This window comes from Zootoca vivipara, chromosome 1, assembly GCF_965207765.1.
Source record: "Zootoca vivipara chromosome 1, rZooViv2.hap1.1, whole genome shotgun sequence".
Lineage (NCBI taxonomy): Eukaryota > Metazoa > Chordata > Lepidosauria > Squamata > Lacertidae > Zootoca > Zootoca vivipara.
This window is the reverse complement of record NC_142582.1, coordinates 96,352,950-96,377,490: the sequence shown is the minus strand read 5'-3', so window position 1 is coordinate 96,377,490 and position 24,541 is coordinate 96,352,950. Positions and strand designations below refer to the sequence as shown.

The following is a 24,541-nucleotide window of genomic DNA, read 5'->3' as shown; positions in this document are numbered from 1 at the left end:
GAGGAGCAGCAGTATAATCAGAACTTGGATAGACATCCAGGAATAGATAGCCAGAGGGAACACTGGATCACTGCTGATTCAACAGAAACACTCAATCTTCATTTATATTCTTTTGGATTGGATTTACCACTGATGCAGCTACAATGGAGATACAGCACAGACACTTTTTCTTGGTAGATCTCCTTAGAACTCTAGAGATGCTCCCAGAGTCTCTGGAACCAAGTACCAAATCTACATGGGACGCAGGTGGCGCTGTGGGTTAAACCACAGAGCCTAGGGCTTGCCAATCAGAAGGTTGGTGGTTCGAATCCCCGCGGCGGGGTGAGCTCCCGTTGCTTGGTCCCAGCTCCTGCCAACCTAGCAATTCTAAAGCACGTCAAAGTGCAAGTAGATAAATAGGTACTGCTACAACGGGAAGGTAAATGGCGTTTCCGTGTGCTACTCTGGTTCGCCAGAAGCGGCTTTGTCATGCTGGCCACATGACCTGGAAGCTGTACGCCGGCTCCCTTGGCCAATAACGCAAGATGAGCTCTGCAACCCCAAAGTCGGTCATCACTGGACGTAATGGTCAGGGGTCCCTTTACCTTTACCTTACCAAATCTACAACAAGGACAGGGATGTAGCTAGTTGCTTTGATATGTGTACTGGAAACTTCCAGCTTTTAGCCTTTAAAGAGGGTTCAGAAGCTTCAGTTAAGCTAGAGTGGTGACCAAATTACTTACTGGAGTAACCCTCCAAGTGTCCCTATTTTCCAGGGATTTCCCTGATTTAGAGAAGCTGTCCCAGTTTCCAATTTGATCCCAGAATATCCCACTTTTCTTTAGGATGTCCCTGCAGTGGACCCTCCGGATACGAACTTAATTCGTCCCGGGGGTCCGTACTCACCCCAAAAAGTCCGTATCCAGAGGTGCGGATTCTGCGCACGCGTGAAGCACACAGAGTGCTTCTGTGCATGCGCACACGGCGAAACCCAGAATTATACACTTCCGGGTTTGCCACGTTCATAACTCGAAATTACGTTACCCGAAGGTAATGTAACCCAAGGTACAACTGTATTTTCATTGAAGAAATATTGGAGGGTATGAGGTACAGATAGTGTATACCATCTATACGATATTGGTTTCCAGTCAGTTTCTAGGCACAATGCATATTACTGTTTTGACCTTTAGAGCCCTAAAGCAAGATGGGCTAATCTTTTTTTTGGCCTGAGGGCCACATTTACCCTTCTCCAATGGCCACATGCCAGTTGTGGATATGGACAAAAGTGCATGTGGCTACCCCACACAGACACTCAGCAATGTGTGCAGGTCAACTGAGAGTGGTTATCATAATCGCAACAACTAATTGATCTAAAGACTGGATAGCAAACTATCTGCCTCTCCATCATGGCTCTGTGCTCCTATTACCTCAAAGTCTTGTCTACTTAAAAGTTTGTTGGGGTTTTGGCTACCAACTTGGGATGGCTTTAGAAGAGGATTAGACAAATTCATGAACTACTAGCCATGATGACCATGTACTGCCTTCACTGTCAGAGGCGGTATGTGTCTCTTGAATATCTGCTGGGAATCACGAGGAGAGTGCTGTTGTTCTCAGGATGTTGAAATAGATTGGCCTTTGCCCTGATTCAGTATGGTTCAGAACCATTAGTGCTTCATATATTCTTATGGTGTTGATTTTAGTGTAAGATTTCACAATGATTCTATTGTGGTGGAGTCTCCTTCTTTGGAGGTCTTTAAGCAGAGGCTTGACAGCCATATGTCAAGAATGCTTGATGGTGTTTCCTGTTTGGCAGGGGGTTGGACTGGATGGCCCTTGTGGTCTCTTCCAACTCTATGATTCTATGATACTAAAATGCGTTCATTTCCTTCCACTTTCAGTTAAATCTTACATATTGCTTATTGAAATATTTTAATTTTGTGATGTTCCTGTTTCTCATTTTAAAACTATAAATTCTTCTCACATTATTTAACTTTCACTTGTCTGACCACATTTCTATTTAATTTGCTCTTTATTGGCTTGCTTTCCATTTTGCATCGCTTTCCATTTTGCATGAATAATGCTTCATGAAATGTTGTCTGAATTTGATAAAAAAAACATTCATATTAATGTTATATTCTGCAAGAGGCCTCTCCGATTTCTGAGGAGCAACCATGGGTTACTTATAGACTAAAAAAGAGCAACTATATCAGGATCGAGGATTAACATACAAGCATGAAGGTAAGATTTGGAATTGTCATTTTAGATTTATGTCAAAAATTGTGTTTGGATGATCCAACTATCCAAAGTTACACTTACAAGAGTAATACTGTATATACTTAAATCAGTATCAGTATTATTTACCTTTGTTCACTAAATCTAAACATTATACATTATTGTACATTATATTGTAATGGTAAATACTCTGGCATTCATCCTTACCTATAACTCAGTCTACAAGTTTAAATTAGTATTATTTTAAAAAATTCTTTTATTTAACTATTATATTAACACGCAACCAAACTTGTAAGTCTCTGCAACTATGCTTGTAATTTTTTTTCTTTTGAAATGTAAAAATCAATAAAAATAATTTCAAATGAAACACAAAAGTAAGATAAATATGTAACTGGGTGAAAAAAAGGAAGCTAAGGCTTTAAATGGCTACAAGACCCCCATGATATTTGAAACCACAGATTTCTGAACACTTTTCAACACATTCAGTCATGGTTTGGGATCAAATGTAGCAGCTAGTTCTCATTAGATGTCTTAATTTGTTTGCTGAAGCTGCAATTTATCATTTGGTAACCACAGAAGCGGCTTAGTCATGCTGGCCACATGTCTGCGGACTGTCTGCAGACAAACGTCGGCTCCCTCGGCCAGTAAAGCGAGATGAGCACCGCAACCCCGGAATCGTTCACAACTGGACTTAACTGTGAGGTGTCCTTTACATTTTTAACCACAAGTAAGTACATGTTTCATCTGCACATTAGATCTGGTGCAGAAGAAATGTGAGTAATGCTGTTTAATAGACCAATTCAGACTTATGATTCCAAACTGCTACATCAAGAAACTAAATTTGTCACAAAATCTGATGATCACTAAACAGAGATAGTAAACCAAAATAAATTATTTGTCTCTAAACAACCATTGAAAGCTGCCTACAACTCTCAGTTAGACCCTATCAGGGTGGCAGAGCTTTTCAACCTATAGGCCCTGTCAAAGGTTAGCATATATAGAACTGCTGTTTATTGTAATTGGAGGCAGCCATTCATTTATCTTAAGGAAGGTTCTTTCCAATCATATGATCAGAGATTTTCTAACTGCAGATGCCAGCAACTGAGCCAAGATCGGACACATGCAAAGAAGTGCTCCACCAATGAGCTATGGTCTCACTTCACAAGCCCTCAGAGACAGGTTAAATGAATAAAAACGTATGATGATTCAATTGTGGTCTGAAATCCTTTAACGGCCAGGTATTGAACATGGAGTCTTTTGCATGCCAGTCATGTGCTTCAACATTCAGCTGTGAGTTGTCCCTACTGTACAAGGAAGGTTTTAGAAATATCAATGATCTTGATGCACAGTAGCAGTTGGAGAGTTAGCGTCACTTTTGACAACAAATATTCTTCCCCCTCTTTTTTTTTAGCTGATGGGGCAAGAATTTTATTTGCAAGTTGGAGAAGATTTTGGATCACCATCTGCAGCTGAATATATATCAGCTCACATCTTGACTAAAATTGCAAGCAATGTTACGTGAGTCTTCTAATACAAACACATACCCATTCACTTATCATACGTGATGTACAAACATCTGCAAAATGTTAAAAAAAAACTTTTAAAAAGGAGAGGGAAAGCTCCTTTCAAAGATTCATCTGGCAGCTGGCCCACACAAAACTGTAACAGAGCTGCCTATTCTCCTAGTAAAGACTTCTAATTTGCATATTTAAATAAGTGCATGATTGCAATTGTCCATTGCCTATCACTGAGGTTACCTATCCAATTGAAAAAACAAGGCTCATATTATCCTCCCCATTCTGACCATGCATATTGCAACTATGTTGTTACAGTCCATTTGTATCCAACTCTATCTTCTCTGAATTTTAATTATCACCACCTCATCAGATAGATTAAGAGGTAGCAATTGAAGGACAGCTAGTGATTACACAAATAATTATGTATTTCAAAGTGTGCAAAATCTGGATCAGCAATATTATTTGGAAGTGTCCTTTGGCTTTTGTAGAAAAAGGGTCACATTATAAGGTTCTTGAGATTTGTCTCTTCATTGTAACTGCTGTTTATTATTATTCAACATTAGTCTGGTTCTAAACATCAAAGTATTGATAAAGGAAAATAACACATGCAAGGTTTACAAGCATTATATCTATGTTATACACTTCCTAGCAGTCCTTATTTGAGTTGCCTATTAGACTGAAAGTTTGGGGAACAGAGATCAGCCATTATAAATTTGTGCCTAAATACACTAACAACAACAACAACAACAACAACAACAACAATTTATTATTTATACCCCATCCATCTGGCTGGGTTTCCCCAGCCATTCTGGGCGGTTTCCAACAGAAGATTAAAAGAATTGATTAGAGATTAAAAGCCTCCCTAAACAGGGCTGTCTTCAGATGTCTTCTAAAAATCTGGTAGCTCTTTTTCTCTTTGACATCTGATGGGAGGGCGTTTCACAGGGTAGACGCCACTACCGAGAAGGCCCTCTGCCTGCTTCCCTGCAACTTGACTTCTCGCAACGTGAAAACCACCAGAAGGCCCTCGGTGCTGGACCTCAGTGTCCGGGCAGAACGATGGGAGTGGAGATGCTCCATTAGGTATACTGGACCGAGGCCATTTAGGGCTTTAAAGGTCAGCACTAACACTTTGAATTGTGTTTGGAAACATACTGGGAGCCAATGTAGATCTTTCGTTCCTGCAACATATTGAATACCGTGTTTCTCATATTATAAGACACGTCTTATATTTATTTTTTCCTCAAAAAAACACACTATGGCTTATTTTCAAGGGATGTCTTATTTTTTTCCTCCTCCTCCTGCCGCAGCCGGCATTGCTACTGCACCTATCACTATGTCTTATTTTCGGGGTATGGCTTATATTCCTTGAATGCTTAAAAATCCTGTATGGCTTATTTTATGGGTATGTCTTAAAATATGAGAAACAGGGTACTAGAGCTCAGTTCTAGATGAAGTATATTATTATTATTATTATTATTATTATTAAAATTTGCATACCGTCCTTCACTCAAAGATCACAGGGCAATTCATCACATAAAAATTAAAAATGAGAACACAAAATACATAATAAAAATAGAAACAAACCAATGCGCACCCCCCCCCGGTTAAGATCTGTGCAAAAGAGAGGTTCTGTGCAAATGAGCTGTTTTAAAAATAAAAATACGAAAACATGCCTTCAGGAACAACCAATGGGAAAAGGCAATGTACATCCTTTTTTTGCAGCTGATGGAAACAAAATAGAAGCAGGGTGTGTGGTGAAAACAGCAGCTAGTGAAATGTGATGTAAAAAAAGCTCACTCACACAATGTGTTTCAGTGTGTCCACAGTTGGGTAACATGCAATTTTATATGGGATTTTCTTCCCTTATCCAATTATCCATGGATTGGGGGAATCTGCAGTTAGCAGGGTTGGTGGTGGCTGCCACTTGAACGAAGACATTGTGTGGACACCACAAAAAGCAACAACAGACACACAAGCAGCTTTAAGTCCATATTAAACTCCAATGTGGATGAGCCCTGACTTAAATATAGCTTTTACAATAAAGAAATCCTATTTCCCATCCAACCTATGAATAAGTCACATCCTCTATAAATGCATGACTTTAAAAGAAAGTTAATACTTCTTATAAATGATATCAACAAAATTCATTTAATTTGAATCAACAGAACTTTGTTCAGAGGAAATATGTTTAAGGTGGAAAATGGGGGCATTGAAACAAGTAAATTCAATTTTTGTGTGTGTGTTTGAATTTTAGAGACATAAAATATTTTACCTTTTCTTTTTTTGCAGCTGAGTGTGTGGGGAAATGACATAAACATATTGTACAGTGAGAGGAGCAGGGGTGCTCAAATGAACATTCTGCCTCCAGGCCTCTAAGTCTTTAAAAAGCCCTTAGTCCTTACATCATCCACCTGTGTTGTCCTCAGTTTTCCCTCAGCACGTGTGTGTGTGTGTGTGTGTGTGTGTGTGTGTGTGTGTGTATCCTCAACAGCCACTATTGAGAACAATGGATCTTTATCTGCTATATACACTTTTCAAAATTAGGCATTGTTAAACTTTTAAATACATTCTTAAAGTTTTAAAATATGCTTTTATTTTTAAATGTATTGTTTTTGCTACTTTGCTGTGTGCTGCTCTAGCCTCATTTGGCAGGAAGGGTGCAATAGAAATTTAACAAATAATAATGGTGAAATAATACATGCAAACTTCATCAAAATGCAGTTTATAAAAGATTGGTTTCATATGTCAGGGAGGGTTTTGTGTGTGCTAACTTTCCGCCTCACCACCACAAAAGTGAAACAACTTTCATGCAAATGACACTTAGGAAGTCATTAGTATAACAGAAATCATCTAATTTTGCAAACAGAAAATCAAAGTGTTTGATAATATTCTGTCCGTAGCTGCTGCAGAATAGGGGCAGGCCAGGAACTTCTGTCTCAAAATGCTCCATAAATCAAGTATGATACTACAGGTGCAAAAAAGGGAAGCATTTGTTTGCTGCAAAACAAGGGGAAGCATTAGTCCTCTCTGCATTCCAAGAAAGACAAGTGACAATACCAGGGATGCACTCTAGGTTCATAAAAACAAAACAAAAACAAAAACAAGAATACATTCCAGGGGCAATTGGAATAATATCGGAAGCGAAACTACAGAGTCCATGAAAGGCAGGAAAGTTCTGGATAATAGCAGAGAGGAGAACAGTTGGCACTAAAGAAAGGTTATACTGCATTGTCAATTTTAAATAAATAATTGGAGCAAATTCCCTCCAGTCTAGTAGGACCTTTAAAGACTCTACTTTAAGGAGAATGATTCAATCACATTAAACATTTACCACTACAGTGGCTAACAGGTTAAGTTAAAACTGAAAAGCCCCTGGCTCAAAATGTCACCTCTGCCAAAAGCCCCATGTGTGGCTTTAGATAAGCAATTATACGTGAATCTCAACTTGCCCCCCACCCTTAGCTGCTAGACTGGGATAATATTAGTGAACTGCCTTACATGTTTGTTGTAAGGTTTACAGATAAAATGCACATGATGTTATTTGGTAACTAAAGTGTTATATAAATGTGGAGCACCATTTCATTTCTAATCTGCAATTTGGTGTTTTATTCCTTTTAAGACTGCAACACAAAATACACAAAGTGTCATTCTTCTGTGCCTGGTTTATTAGATCGGGCTAGTGCAAGGGTCCCCAAACTAAGGCCCGGGGGCCGCATGCGGCCCAATCACCTTCTAAATCCGGCCCGCGGACGGTCCAGGAATCAGCATGTTTTTACATAAGTAGAATGTGTCCTTTTCTTTAAAATGCATCTCTGGGTTATTTGTGGGGCCTGCCTGGTGTTTTTACATGAGTAGAATGTGTCCTTTTATTTAAAATGCATCTTTGGGTTATTTGTGGGGCATAGGAATTCGTTCATCCCCCCCCCCCCAAAAAATATAGTTTGGCCCCCCACAAGGTCTGAGGGACAGTGGACTGCTGAAAAAGTTTGCTGACCCCTGGGCTAGTGTTCCTGAGTTGTATGATGTTATAATTGTCTTCAAGAATATTAAATCAGAATAAAATGTTTGATTCCTTAGCACTACAAGGCATGTTTGGCTTCCAGATGTGATCTACATGCACTTCTATAGTTCCTGCTCTCTACCTAGCCTTCAGGCAATTGGAATCCATCGGTACTGAACACCGGAAGCTAGTCCCCTAGGCACCAACACACATGTGAGACACAGTTTCTTGACGCCTTGTGCTTGGTGTCATTCTATACCAGGCATAGGCAACCTTCGGCCCTCCAGATCTTTTGGCCTACAACTCCCATGATCCCTAGCTAACAGGACCAGTGGTCAGGGATGATGGGAATTGTAGTCCAAAGTATCTGGAGGGCCGAAGGCTGCCTATGCCTGTTCTATACAAACACAGAATGGGGTTCCCTCCATAGCAACAGAATGCTGGTTAGGCAGGGTTCCTGTCTGCTGAAGAAGTCCTATGCATGTGTATTTCACATGTACTTGCACAGAACCCTTCAAAGTGATACTTAACATGCAATGTTATAAGAACCTGAGTGATGTTGTCATCCAGATTAGTGCCCACATTTTCACTGCCCGGCTTCATGCATTAAGTACCCATAGGGTACTTGAGGCATACTTATGGTAGGGATTGTGTCAGCAATCCCCTCTCACTCATCAATGTGAGTGCCCAGGAGTGTCCTTTTTAATCTGGCAAATGCCGTATGCTAAGGAAGTGGCCGAGGCCTGCACTTCCACATTGGCCTTTGCAGTATAATGTGGTTTCCCTGAAGTTTATGCCTCTTGTATTCATAATAGACTTTCATCCAAGCTTGCTTTGTTGGTAACTTTTACACTGCTGGGTAACAGTTCTGAGGTGGTAACAAACAGCTTCAGTGCTTGTGTCAGGAGAAATAAAACTGTTATTATTTAAAACACTTCAAAGGCCACACTTGAACTCCACAGCTCTGCAGAGTTGTCGTGAATAAAAAACAACAACCAGGCTGTAGAACACCAGGCTGCCCCCTCAACAATAAGCTGTCTTCTCTCCAACTTACTTTTGGATTCCTGCCAGTTGCCCATTTGCTTTACACCATCAATTTATATTCACTGAGATGGTGTAAGGTTCTAGAACAGAAATTATTATCAAATTTGCCTGCCAAACATATGAGCAGAAAAAGCTGGTCTTTCAGAGGCCTTTGTGTACAATCCAAGGACCCAATTCTGTAAATACTTTCTGCTAAGTATTCAGTACTTTTAAAGACTCAGTTTTTTACCTGCTAGTAAAAAACTAAAAGCAAAGTCAGATGTTCTTACCTTCATCATTTTAAGTTGTTACACTAGCACCTTTTTTAAAAAAAGAAAACTCCAGATGGGTAAAATGCAACAGAATTAGTTAGCATTTTGGGCACTATACTTTTATTTTATTTTTGTACACTAACTGTTTGCCAACATTTATTATCAGTTACAAAATGTGCTATTGTTTTAACAAGTTGCACACTAGACGAGGTATACTGAGAATACCTCACATGTTTTATATGGAGCAATAGCCCCTCTGTGTCTGAGGTGAATCTGAATTCTCTTCAAAATGTGGGGAGTCTTTTGCACTTTAATGAAAAACGTCTGTCCTGTAAGAATGGCAGGTTTCAGTGGAACTGTGTGATTATGAGTTTGAAGGGATTTACTCCTAGGTAAGTGAGCATAGGATTTCAGGTTAAGCATGCAGCTTCATCATCTGAGAGAAGAGATCAGACACAGAAATGGCCAAAGACAGAGCAGAATTTAGCTGGCCATAAGCCAAAACCACTTCCCAAGCCATTTTCCTCCCAGTAGGTTCTGAGATTAGATATAACCTCCAACACCCGCTACACACACACACACACACACACACACACACACACACACACGAAGAAAAACACCTGTGGAGAAGTGGTTTCAAGGGGAAGTGAATGCAGGAGAATAATTCAGCACCACATTCTGTGCTTTAGTTTGCCCCCACACTACTTTAGTAAAATTTTAGCAGGCAGGGCATGCCACCATGAACTGTAATTAAAGCACAAGGTGAACATCAGATTGTACTAGAAACGGCAGACTCCAAAAAGTTGTGGAAGACTGTGAACTTATGCTCAAAAAATGCATTTAGGATGGCAAAAGCTGCTGCAACTGAGAAGGGAATGTAGAATGTTTCATATAATGAAGATGGAGTTTCTGTGAGTATGCTAAATGCACTCTGGGCAAATGCTCAGGGAAGAAAATCCCAAGAAGATGGAAATACAGGTGAACAAAGAACTGCATACGAGCCAAAATCCTAGGGGCCATGGGGGCTATGGCACCCACAAAGTATTTGAGGGGGCCAGGCCCCCACAAAGTTGATTGGCATTCCCATTCAAATGGTGTGTGTGCACTGCATCATTTGATCTATTGTGCAGGGCAGGGCTTACCTGGACCCCCACAATATTTTATTCAAGTTGGCACTCCTGAAGAACTGAATAGGCTTGGATTCAGTAAGCAAAAATCTCAGCACCAGAAGAAGGAAGATTTAACTTACAGATGTTAATGCTGTGAGGAGGCTGTTGCATATATAAGCAGTGTCCAGCAATGGAGAAATGTAGTCTATGTAACAAACACACTTTATTAAAGCATGCATCCAGTCTAAGAGAGATCAGAAGACAGTTCAATAGAGGCAAGCAGATACCTCTCCACTCCACTGATATAACTCTTCAACACAAGTGTATGTACCCCGTGTTTCTCATATTATAAGACACGTCTTAAATTTATTTTTTCCTCAAAAAAACCCACTATGGCTTATTTTCAAGGGATGTCTTATTTTTTTCCTCCTCCTCCTCCTGCCGCGGCCGGCATTGCTGCTGCGCCTATCACTATGTCTTATTTTCGGGGTATGGCTTATATTCCTTGAATGCTTAAAAATCCTGCTATGGCTTATTTTATGGGTATGTCTTAAAATATGAGAAACAGGGTACTAAAACAAGGAGGCAGTGCTGGGAATGAAAATCTGCCATTCAGGAACTATTAAGCTAAACTGAAGGTCTTCACACTGAACACATATGCCTGTACAAGCAGGATAGATAATAAATATGATGTTGCACTGATGAAGCCAAACAGGCCAATGGTACATGGTCTGTGTAGGTTTCTTCGGTACTTCAAATAATTTAAATGCCTTTGTGACATTTGGAATAATTGGAAAGGGGGTGGATTAGTCATTCATCAGTGGTGGTCTGATGGATTCCTGGTGGAAATAGCGTAAATGTCATTTTCCTACCAGGGATCCTAGTAACAGTCAAGTCTCTGATGTGGAAGTAGACCCAAAGCCATGACCTCTATTTTCCCTATGCTACAAGATTTCTTATCTCTGGTATTGCATCCATAGCAAGGATGTAACCTGTCAGATGTTGTTGTTCTACAGTTGCTATAATCCCTGCATTGGCTACTCTGGCTAGGGCTGATGAAAGCTGGAATCCAACAACCTCTGGAGGGGCACAGGTTCCAGTTCTCTGAGTTATAGTCTCTCATGCCAAGGATGAGAGGGGGAATGCAGTCACAATGGGAGTTAGCTACAGAGAGATGTGTTTGCATGTGTGACATACCTATCTAGTGAAAAAGTTGTGGACAACAGTCACAATCTAGATCAGGCATCAGCAACCTCCGGCCCATGGAGGCCATTTATCCAGCCCATGGGCCGCCCGTGAACCAAGCTGCCCGTTCGGCAAGTCCTCCGCGCGCTGCGGTAAACCGGCACGGCACGGCGACTCGCCGAGCAGTGCCCAAAATCGCTTCTGTGCATGCCTGCGGCTGCACAGAAGCGATTTCCGGTGCTGGCTGCCCATTTCCAAAATGCCTGTAGCGCCACCGGAAATGGCTTCTGCGCCTGTGCGGCCCATGTCCAGCTCACAGACGATAGTCCGTGGGAATCCTCCGGCCCAAGGGCAGAAAAGGTTGCCGACGCCTGATCTAGATGGACAAGTAAATGGACAAGTTAATTCATGAGAGGCATCAGTAGTTTTGTATCATACCAGTTCCTATAACATCGGTAAATATAGTTCTGGAGTCTTGGAAGATAATTTTAGGTTACAATGTTGAAGGAGTGGCTCTTCAGAAATTCTACCCGTTCCATATTTAGGGCAAGCTAGACCAGTAGAGCTAAGGGTTTTCGGTATTTAAATAAGATAGTGGGAAAGAGCTTTAGATTTACTGTACACTGGGCAGCTTTGGGAGAAAGGCTGAGCTACGCAAACAAGAGAGGCTCCATTTGTGCTACAATGGAACCAAACTGATGGTTCTTAAAATAGTAGTAGTAGTACTGTAGTGGTAGTAGTAGTAGTAGTAATAAAGTTTGCAGAGCAGTTTTATAATTGACATGTAGAACAAAGTTGATAGTACCGGTAGAAGTATATGGGTGTGAGATAACCTCAGTTAGGGGTTATCTGAGTGTTCTGTGTCCTAAAAGAGAGGACAGGATAGATCTCAGTCCAATAGATGTTATTGACAAGTGAACCAAAACATTGGAGGATGAATCAATAGCAAAATCCCCATGAAAAGGACACATAAAGAACAATATAGAGAGGAGTGTGTGAGAGTGAGCTTGCATGCTATTGCTGGGATGTCTTAAAGCAAGATGGGTGAGTTCCAAAACCTACTATCAGAACAGAATGTATAGGAGGGATATCAGAAACCTGACAGAGAAGTGATAATCAATGGGATGCAATTATCCATAATTATAAAATTTACAGAAAATGTAGAGCAGATTGAAGTGGCAATGTTATTGCTTTATATGTCAGGGAGGCTATTGTATGCAATAAATTAGAAACCCATGGGTGAGTAAATTAAATCACAAAAATCCCCCTAATGAATGTTCCAATTGTAATCTTGAGGCGCGGAGCAAGGAGGCAGCCAAATAAACCCCAGTAGTCTTCTAATAATGTCTCTCAATTTACATTATTATGATTCAATGTTTTCTAGGGTCTAATATTTTGTCCTAAACATCCCTAGTCAGATAGCTTGATGGAAAATGCGAAAATGGTGAAAACAACTGTTGAGAAAAGCATCAGACTCAAACACAGATACGTATTTTGTACTGTCATTGACAGGCAGCACAATTAAAGCATGGAAATTGCTGAAGACCTGTTCTTCAACAGAAAAACCAGGAACATGAAGGGAAGAACCACAATGCAGTGCCCCAAATAACCTTTAAAGTTCAAGCTCATAAATTGCATAAGAGAGTGAAACAAAAATAGCTAAGAAAGAAAGTCGTGTGTATCACTGTATCAAAATTAAGTGACAAAGCATGATTGCAAACTGGTAACATGCGGGTGCAGAGAACTGAAATAAAGAGGTTACAGCTACATCTTATGAAGACTTCATCTCTTACAAATTTTGAAAGTCTTAATTTTGAAAGGTGAGAGGAAATACTAAGAAGTGGGGAATAGGGTGAGTCAGAAGCATCAGGAAGCAATCCAACATGCAAAGTGGGAGGGGGGGAATCAAGAAGTATAGTCACTTCTGGAGTGAAAGAATTCCAGAGAACAGTGTTAATAACCTGGGGCTAAAATGCTAAATGGCTAGAATGTTCACTTACTAAGTAAAAGGGGAGTTGCAAGGATTATAGGTATCCATGGAAACATGTGACTGTACTCTAAAGGCACCATCCTTATAAAAGAGAAGGTGGTTGGACACAGAAATGTGGGCAGGCTCTTAGTCCAGGAACTAGATTAGATACATAGCAAACCACCTTAATAAATAAATCTTTCATTCTGATAAAAGACTGCTTGCAGTTTCCTTCTAGTAGAGATTACAAAACCTTACACCACCTACCGACAGTCTTATCCTAAGCTTTCCTTGGAAGTAAATCCCACTGAGTCCAGAGGGATTTAGTTCCTAATAAGTGTGGTTAGAATTGTAGTGATGTGGCATGACCCTGCTTTGTTTACTCAAAAGTAAATCTACCGGTAATTGATTCAATGGGTCTTACTTCCAAATAAATGTACTTAGGATTTAATGCTGCAGTCCTAAGCATATTTAGGACTCAGTGGTACTATTTTCTGATTAATTTTAATATATTTTTAAGGGGGTGGAACCTGCACACATATTTTGCATGGATAGTTTTCATTTGTTTTGATGAAATTCTTATCATCAACTTAGTTCAGTTTTGCTGTTTGAGCATTTAACTTCTAGGATGGTGGGCTTGATTATTCCACAAACAAGTTTATATCTTGTACAGGACCCCAGAACCATGGAGACACTTATGTCTAAAAAGTAAAAGTTGTAGCTCTTACATTAAACAAACTCTGAGTATTGTGGACCTGAGAATTAGCATTCCCAAATGAGAATATTGCAAATTCCAAAATATAATAATCTTGTGAAGCATTACTAAAATGCTTTCTGTTTTTAACAGTTTAGCTTTAAAAACAGAGTGCCTCATATATTTGTGAAGGGAGCATTTTCTTTTGGACCTTCTGAAATTAGCATCCCCTACCTTGCCTTCCCCGGAAGTTGTCTTTAAAAATAGAGAATTAAGCTTTAATCATGAGAAGCAGAAGCAAATGGCAAAGGAACAGGCTCTGTGAATCAATATAACTGCCTCTGTGAAGCAAACTGTCCTTTAGTTCACAGCTATATAACTGTGACAATACACAAGGAACAAACACAAGGAACACTTCCAAATGTTCTTGTTTCAGCTCATGAAGGAAGGCTTCAGACTGCTTAAAAACTTGCCACCTGGTGGCTCAAATCATCCCCAGTGAAGCCTTTAGCCTTTAATTACTACCACCACCATTGGACTTAGGGAGCCCTTACATAAGACACAAACAGAAGTTCTCAAAACTCATGTACAAGAAATTGATTTAATTTCCCCATCTCCTTCTCTTGCTCCAGCCTAATACTACAGGATATCAGCTGGAACTAGCACTTGCTGTGGTTATGTAAGCATAAAGCAGCTCACACAACTGATTCTTCTCCTCCTCTTCCCTTTAGCATCCTGAAATGCCCCTCCAGAAGGTCAGGGGACCCTCCCAAGCAATGAAATTGTATCACATGGCACAGGGGGGGAAATGGGGAAGGAAGGTTTCCTCTGCTCATGCAACTATTGGATACAACAGTAAGTGCCACTTTGTCCCAAATATAGACAGAATCGGGACTTCAAAATAAATTTGTTTAGTATGAATAAAATACTATAAGCAGTGGATAAACAGCATGAGCCTATAGCTATAGTTATGAGTATGATTTACTCCCAAGTAAGTCTACACAGACAGCATGAACAGAAAATGGAATTCAATCTCCAACTGTGCCCAAAAATTCAGCCATGCAACTTATTCCTATGCAGGTATACTAGAAGCAAGGCAGACTAGAGTTTAATGGATTTACTTCCAGGTGAGAATGCAGAGGATTTCAGCTTAGTCATTGTAAGGTCATTCTTGCCAATTCAGATTCTTCCCTGATTATTATTCTCCATAGTAATAGACCACATGTAGTTCCACATACTACTACATTCACAAAGTGTGGTGGGGCTGTTTATGCCATTCTACCCTGTCAGCTTCATACCTAACTTTCGTGCACTGAGGTTGAATCTATGAAGCGCAATTCTTCATGCATTAATATTCAGCCAAACACTCAAAGAATCCCTCTTCACATTTTTCTGCTCAATGTGGACACTGGGAGTGGGGTTGGCATGTATGACCTCTTGCCTCCTCCACACTCCCCCTGCCCCTGCATGTCCTTTGGGGAATGAGGCACAGCAGAGACTGTGGTGTCTTTATGATATATGGTCTATTTACACATATATACAACCTGAGTCTACGATGAAGGGCTCCACAGCATTAACACCCCAAAGGGGCCTTGTTTCTCCCATAGTTGCAGCCTTCCATTCAAACAGAAATCAAAAATTGCTCTCAAACGTGGCCCCAACTCTCTCTCCAGCTTGCTGCTTTACCTCAAGGTCATATCATTTCACTCCAAACTTTGGCTTCATCCTTCTAGTTAATGGCAACTATGAGCTGGGGGGAGGGGCCTCACCCATTTGCCGTCTCATACAGAGCCCGTTTCCTTAATGGTCCATCACCCAGGCAATCATCTCAACACAGGAAGCTAGCCTGGCATATATGTTAACACTTGCTGGGTCCAGGGGTTAGAAGGATCTTGCACACAGCCTATTTCTTCCCCCTCAAACTCATAGCATTATTTATTTCCTTTATGAATCACTTCCTATGAGGCATGCCAAAGCGATTTACAATATATTGCAATCGAAAATCGATTTGAGTTATTCCTTAGACACCAATGAGAAACCTATATATTTCTGTCTTTGTCTCCATTTATGAAACATATGCAGTACAGTGGTACCTCAGTTTATGAACACAATTGGTTCCGGAAGTCTGTTCATAAACTGAAGCGTTCATAAACTGAAGCCAACTTTCCCATTGAAAGTAATGGAAAGTGGATTAATCTGTTCCAGACGGTCCGCGGAGTACTTAAACCGAAGCGTTCATAAACTGAAGCGAACTTTCCCATTGAAAGTAATGGAGAGTGGATTAATCCGTTCCAGACGGGTCTGCGGAGTACTCAACCTGAAACATACTTAACCCGAAGCATGGGTATAATTGGTTCCGGAAGTCCGTTCATAAACTGAAGCGTTCATAAACTGAAGCGAACTTTCCCATTGAAAGTAATGGAAAGTGAATTAATCCGTTCCAGATGGGTCCGCGACGTTCGTAAACCGAAAATTCGTAAACCGAGGTGTTCATAAACCGAGGTTCCACTGTATACTTAGGACGACAGCTTTAGATAAATGAAGATCAGGAATTGAGAACTTATGTATAGCACAGCATATTTGAGTTATATGCCAAAACAGAGTCCATCTTTTTAATTAAAAAAAGAAAAGAAAATTAAGAAAAAGGAGGGAAGATCAATTTATGACTTTATGAATGTTTATCAAAGAAAATCTATTCACACTGGCATCACAATTTCTTGCATGTCAATACAAGAGGCCATACTGATTTCTTCAGCACAGAGTAAGAAAGTGGTTCAATGGAGGCAATGGGTCTTCTAACTCTTGCCATTATTGCCTGTATCATAAATCCATAAAGGGGAAAGTATGGTGAAACCAGCTGGCAAGTTCAAATGAGAGATAAACATCAACACCTTTTTAATGACTTGTGTACACATTGTAAACCAGAGAATCTTTATACAAATAAACCAGATAAATCAAACATGAGGTGAGGATTAGAGAGAAGCAATTAAAGCTTTATGGTAAGGTTGATGTAGGAGGGACCTGTAACACATTAGAGCATATAAGAGAAAATGTGTTAATACATACTACAGTGTGTGCAGTTAAATTAATTAGGTTTTTATTAAAAAATATTCTAAAGCAATATGTTCATAGACAGGTAAGTTGCTAAAGCACATGGAATAAATAAACATTTAGATTACTTATTTATTAGAGGACTGGTGAAACTGGGAAGGGCAGAAAGAGAGATCAAACATTTTAAAAGACAGATGCGAAAAAATCATAGCTAATTTAGGTATTTTTAAGTTGATGGTTGCTCCAGGCTGGAGACAGAAAATAAAATGCATAATGAGATGAAAAACACCTACTAGGTTGTATTTCATTGACTACAGTTAGGGTCCACCAATCTTTTGACACATATTTGGAATTTTGAGAGAGGGTTGTGAACCCCTCAACTTCTGGTTGCTTCTCTTCCTTCCCTCCCTTGCAGCAAAAAGAGTGGGTGAATATGCAGACATACAGATATATTGTTTTTCTAAGATCTTCTTGAATTTGCATGATTTTATATGAGAGTCTATAAAACCCACCAGCAAACGAAAGCTTACAGTGGTAGACTATAAAGTAAAAAATCCAAATCCAGTGTTTCCCAGCACCACAAATCCACTGATTTAAGGAATGGATCCTCATCATTTTTACATAGGATGAGAACACCAGCAAATCATGGAACATATTTGCTTACACAAATGTGACCTATGATCTGATTATGGTTTTGAGTAGATCCCTTGTAAAAATTATGAGGATCCGTAAGGGACTTGTGCTTCAGGTTATATATTTGTACCACAGTGCCTCTTGAAAGCACCATTTCTGTGCTTTTTACAGTTTAGTCAATGGAGACAGTTCAGATCTGTGATTTGATGGTGGAGGGAACCTATGAAAAAGTCATGCAATTTCAAGAAGATTTGTTTTATTGGATTCAAGTTGTGTGTGCCTATGCTCTGTCCCAGTAGCTTGCAGAAGCAGTGTGGGTTGGACAGTAGTGTTTCCTGTTATTTGACACATATGTCAACAAAGGTAGATTGATGGGCCCAGATAATTTAAGACCTAGAAAATAATATCCAGCAACTTGTTATAAAGCTCAAGTTAAGAAGTAGTAGTCAGGGTCAGGTCTTACCTTTCCTGGTCCATCTAATGTTTTGAGAATCCTTATTCTTTAAACTGTGCTTAATATACCTCAAGTGTAACTCCATTACTTTTTACACTTTATTATACCAATTGCTCAACAAAACATACTAGCAGGAGGTCTGGTAATATATGTGAGGATGCTGTTTGCTATTTATAGTATGAAGAACTAGGGCCCCAAAATGTGTGTGTGTGTGTGTGTGTGTGTGTATTTAGTCGCTTGTTCTGGCAATAGCAGACTTTCCTTTATGCATCTCCAAAGCAATAAGAACTTAGAATTTTGCCATCATAAAACAGAATGCTTTTAAGTCTTTCCCAAGGGAAACAGTATATGCATAGTTTATGTAAAAAGGAGGAGAAAGTAAAGGTAAGAATTCTAGTAAGGGGTAAAAAATTAACAGTTCTTTAACAGCCTAAGCAATACGCATCATTGCTTTTAATGAAAATACATAGGGGACTATACATTCTGCTAAACTAGATCTTTTTGTAACTGGGGTAAGAAAAATGATGGAATATGGCTCATCTTGTCTTGTCTAAATGAAAGTACTGTACATCTACTTATGAGTCTTCACTCCATAAGAGCATTTTAGTCAGCTTCATCCAGAATCATACAATTAGGAAATATCTGGTAAAGAAAAAGGCGACGAGAACAAGATTGGGAAGAACCCAGAGAGAGCAAATAACATTGATTCTAGAATGAAAAGCTTGGAAATATTTTTAGAACATTGGGCACATGCACTGAAACTGCCCCAAGCAGCTTTATGTTGTGTGACTGGATGATTTGCTGCTAGTATACTGCTGCCAAAGTCTCACTAACTTTGGCATGATCTCAGAAGTATTCCTTACATGAAAGAACACTCTTCACCAACAATTTCTGCTGTAATATATTAACCACAAACATATTTCAGCCAAGATCAGACTTGGAAGTTCGGCTGGATCCCAAAAGCCATTTTCATAAATATGGCTTAAATCCATTGGCCTCAACCATGTTGTTACAGATTTGTAATGCTGAGAATATCTGGTCCTTATTTTCCCACTCTCAGGTGAATATATTCAAAGCAAAATTCCTACACCATATAGCAGATCTCATTACACTTCAGTGTGTGTGTGTGTGTGTGTGTGTGTGTATGTGTGTGTGTGTGTGTGTGCGCGCGCACATGCAACTGAAATCTAGAGGAATTACTTCCAAGTAATCACTGTAACCAAGAGGCTGCTGCAAAATATACATGGAATGCTTACATCAATAATCTTCCACATTCACTTAAAAACAGAGAAGACAGACCCATCTGTGCATCCTCCTGTACACACATTGCTTCCACCTTAAGAAAGGTCACAGACAATGTATTTCATATATGGCACTACAGTTAGATTTCAATAAGGGAAAATTAGAAGGGGTGGCAGTCAGGGAAAAGAGAAGCAGAAAGAGCCAAAGTTGGGTGAGACAGCCCCTTGTGTAACTGGGATACCCAAGCAACCCCAGCTATACAAGATGAATAGAAAGCTAGTCAACACTACATTCCAGTACAGTATTTACCTATTATCCCTTTTTTGAATCAGACATCGGGCTAGCCCAACAACAGAGACAAATATGATAACTACATGAGGTGCCAGGTACATGACTCAGCCCTGCAAATGTATTGGGTGGAGAACTGTTGTCTGCACTTTAGGAAGAAGTGCACATAAGCAGCTTTAGCAGCTTGTAACTGCATGAATCCAATTAAAGGATGGAGGGAATGGGAAGAGGAAGTTGCCTTATTTCTAAGTAAGGATTGCACAGGTAGGCTGCAATTCTATATATATTTAGCTGGGTGTAAGCCCCACTGAACTTGGAAGTAGACAAACATAGGATTGTGCTACTAAGGTACTGTTGTTTCACGGCTGTAGACAAGAGTATATGAGAGGGGACACAATTATAAATTGCCTAATACATCAAAACACCTTGGGCCAGCTCTGATAAGACAGACTTTGGAAAGCTGGCAAAAGAGGACTTTGGGTGGCTTTTTCGCTTGTGAGTCCATTTAGCAAATCAGCAGCTTTATGTACTCTCACTGATCCTCATATCCACCTAGGTGCTATTTTGTCCACAGGATTCCTTTACCCACGAGAGGAGTGCCCCACACCTATAACTGTGGAAGTAACAGGGAGTATAAGCAGGGAGGTGCTGCATTTGATTGGTCGACATTCACAGTTACCGTATTTTATTTCAATCTCACCCACAAGGGGATCAGGGGTGGAAGAGGAATGATGTAAACCCACACTCCCCTTCTGTCCACTCTCAATGTAAAATCCTGGGACCAAAACAGAACCTAAACCATTTCAGCACTTGTGCTTCTAGGCTAAGAAACTAGCCACAGAAATTCAGGATTCATTTATTGCTGCTTTCCCGCAAGTTGGCTACAATCAGCTGCATGACACAAAAACAACAAGCTACTTGGTGGATTACAACCAAAGGAATCAGAAGATCTTTAATGACTTTAACTAGTGCTTTTTTTCTAGAAAAAGAGGTGCAGGAACTCCCACTTTTTATGGACACTAATTTTATTGTTGAGCTTATTTTTTTTTGGGGGGGGGGAAGAGCCAAAATTGTGATTAGCACACATAACCATGCCAGCAATGTGGTGGTGCAAGCCACAAAGAAGGATCATTAATAGCCTGCATTACATCCTCTACTAACTGGCTAGAGGAGTTATTTTGGACCAGTTATTTGGAGGTAACTGATTCCCATAGTGGAGGAAGGGCCTCTGGAACATTTGAGTACTCACTGTGATCAACTGGCTACACATTTTAAGAATAAAGTCAGTCAACTTCAGAATGACCTTGACTCTAAAGTTGTTGCAGCTGCAGATGAAGTACCCAATGCTAGAGTTGGTGATGTGTTGCGGGATCAATTTCAGCTTACAAAGTCAGCTGAAGTGGGCAAGGTGCTAGTGGCTATATGCCTGACCACAGGCCATCTTGACTCCAATCCTCTTGGTTTATTAAATCTAACAAAGGGGGTTGACTGGTTGAGTTCAGAGTGTGGTCACTGTGTGAGGGGGTGGTCCCTGCTGCCTTGAAAAAGGTAGCATCAGGGCAGTCTCGAGCAGGTCGCGCTCCCTGGCGCTGAGGGGCGGAGATCGCTCCGGCGCCCCCGCCCAGCCTACCGGCCCGGCACCCTGCACCACCGGGACTCTACCTAGAGCATAGCTGCCAAGTTATCCCTTTTTTACAGGGATTTTCCCTTATGCTGAATAGGCTTCCTCGCGAGAAAAGCGAAAACTTGGCAGCTATGACCTAGAGCCGGCCCTGGGTAGCATTGGCAGAGGGCTTTTTAGCCTCCTAACAGTTATGCTGTGGGATGCCACAGGGCACTACTTCATTCCCAGTGCTATTTAATATCTATATGAAGTGGCTGGGAACGGTCAGTAGGGGGGGGGGGGCAAAGTGCCATCAGTGTATCGATGCCACACAACTCTTATTTCTCTATACAGTAACATCTAAATCAGGAGAGATCAAGCAGGCCCTGGACCAATGCCTGGATGCAATGATGAAATGGATGAGGGAAAATAAGCTGAGCTTGAAACCTGGCAAGATGGAGGCACTGTGGGTGAGTAGTCCCTGTATCCCAGAATTGGTCAATTGTCTTCCCTGAATAGACAATTGCACTCTTCTTGAAGGAGCAATTACTCAGTCCGGAGGTGCTTCCGGATCCAGTTTTGTCACTTGAGGTTCTGGTAGCCTCAGCCTTTTACCAGCTGTGTGCCTTATGACTGTTATTGGACAAGGACAGCTTGACCACAATATATATACCCCGCCCATCTGGCTGGGTTTCCCCCGCCATTCTGGGTGGCTTCCAACAAATACCAAAATACATTAAAATATCACAGATTAAAAACTTCCCTAAACAGGGCTGCCTTCAGGTGTTTTCTAAATGTCAGGTACTGTAGTTGTTTATCTCCTTGACCTCCGATGCATGCTATGTAAGGCTTCCCTTGCACTTGACTTGGAAACTGCAGTCAGTGCAGAATACTGTAGCACAGCTGCTGACAGGAGTGAGCATAAAACACCTCTGCTCAGAGATCTGCACTGGCTGCTGATTTGTTACCAGGCCCAGTTCAATATGGGACTACCTCACCCCATATGTGCACACATGACCGCTTTTATTTGTGGAACTCGCACCGTTACACGTATAATACTTGTTCCACAGTTATAAGAAATTGATCTTTTAGTGTGGCAGCACATACACTTTGGAACTTCCTGCCTGTTGACATCAGGCAGGTGCCTTTGCTGTACTCTTTTCAGCACCTACTTAAAGCATGTTTGTTTAGGCAAGCTTATCCAGACCTGCAATGTTGAAGTATTTTAATTTCTTTTAATTTCAATTACCTTTAAATGTTTTAATTTATAATTTTAATACTTACTGTAAACCACTTAGAAGTTTTACTGCAATCAAGCAGTATATAAATTTTGTTAAATAAAAATAGTAAGTTCAGAAGTTGCCAAAATCCTGCTTCACCTTCAGCCTGGTGGAAAGATTTCAAAGCACTGCACACATTAGAAGTTCTAAATAAATTACAAGCAGAGTTGCACGTACATTTGCAGCATGGTTTCATAAATAATATTTTATCTAACTCAATTCCCCTTCACTCTTTGACACAGCACCCCACATACAGTCATTCAACATATCCCAGGCATCCCCAAACTGCGGCCCTCCAGATGTTTTGGCCTACAACTCCCATGATCCCTAGCTAACAGGACGAGTGGTCCGGGAAGATGGGAATTGTAGTCCAAAACATCTGGAGGGCCGAAGTTTGGGGATGCCTGACATATCCGCTCACACATGCTTTAGCTAACCCTCTCATACGTAACTTCTCACACATATTCCAAGTTGGCCAACATCTTAATAATGCTGCCTACTCTCTTTTTAGCTGAACCCACTCCCACCAATACATACAGGCGCATCTGTCTGTAGGACTTATGTGCCAACACAACGATTTTTAGAAAAAACAACACAACACTTGAGCAGTTGGATTGTTAATAAACACTTCACAGCACCTCAGCAACTGAGCCAATAACTAGGAAGGCCTCACTTCAGTCAGCTGAACTCAGAGATCTTACAGTCAATTGCTATGGAAGTTGCATAGGTTGGGGAATAAATTGTGGTTATGATAATATGGAGGTTTCAAAGCCACTACATTTAAAGCATTGTAGAAGTGTGTAAAAACATTTACTGGGACTCGTGGAAACAGGGATGTGGGAAACCTCAGTGGGAAATTTAGCTAGCTTTGTAATTCCTGCTGTGGGGGCTGATTCACATTTATGTTTTGCTCTAGGCAAAACTCAGTAAGATCTTTGTGAAAAACTCCAAAATGGCACTGAATTTTTGCTTCAGGTGAAGTTCAGTGGTAATACTACCAGTTCTTGAAAAGATATGGAGCCCCTATATTCTATAAGCCCCACCCCCTGACCTCCTGGTTGTAGTTAAGTCATAGGCCCCCAGTACTCTTTACGATAGAGTAGCTAAAGAAGCCCTCTCTCCCTAATTAGAGTATTTAGAAATATTTGTTTCAAACCTTGCTGAAGCACTTATTGTCCTAATTATTAGAGAAAGAAGGATAAAAGGAATTAAGAAAAAATAGACCGGCATTTGAATAAACATGCTTATTCATTAATGTCACTGAGTATATTTGTTCTGCAGAAGTAACAATGTTAGCAAGGTTTTAAGGCATTCTGGAATTATAACTGCCTGACAAATACAGACCCAACACCGTAGCTAAAATATTACAGAGATCAAAACCTTTGATTTTTTTCATTAACAGTTACAGTGAGTACATCCATTCTTAAATCCCCGACACATTTTGAACAAAGTTTTCTTTAAAAGACTGTAAGGAGGAACCAATATATTGATTATCAGGACTAGTGTTGACTCAATGAACGGAGAATGCTAATTTGTACAATTACTCTTTCAAATCTGAACATAAGAAGCTACCACTCTTTTCCTCTCAGTTTTAAAAATACAGTAGTAATAAAAAATGATAACAAAAAGAGGCCAAAGCCTGAGGGACTCCATTCTCTTCCCATGAAATGCAATGGAAAATAAAAATAAATCATTCACAGTGAGGCTCTGAATGGGCAGCGGAACTTAACTATGCTTATAGCCATTTGGGGGGGGGGTCCTCTATGACTGGGGGCTCAGGCTGGAAGGACATTGCAGAAAATGGTCATTGGCGCTACTCATGAGCTAAGAATTCCGTCTCTAGGGCTATCAATCTGGCAATTTTCACAGGCACTAAATATCACACACACACACACACACACACACACACACACACACAAATTAAGTGAAAGATATAGGAAAATATTGCAGTGTCAAGACATATTAGAAGTAGAGTTTGGAACTGAACTTCTGTGATGTTTCCTGCAG

The 24,541-nt window shown here is 40.4% G+C and overlaps 1 protein-coding gene across 6 annotated transcripts in view; it reads right to left on the bottom strand.

The window, feature by feature from the left end:
- Positions 1-24,541, bottom strand: part of MEIS2 (Meis homeobox 2) — a 227,198-nt gene that overhangs the window by 89,515 nt on the left and 113,142 nt on the right. The window lies entirely within an intron of this gene.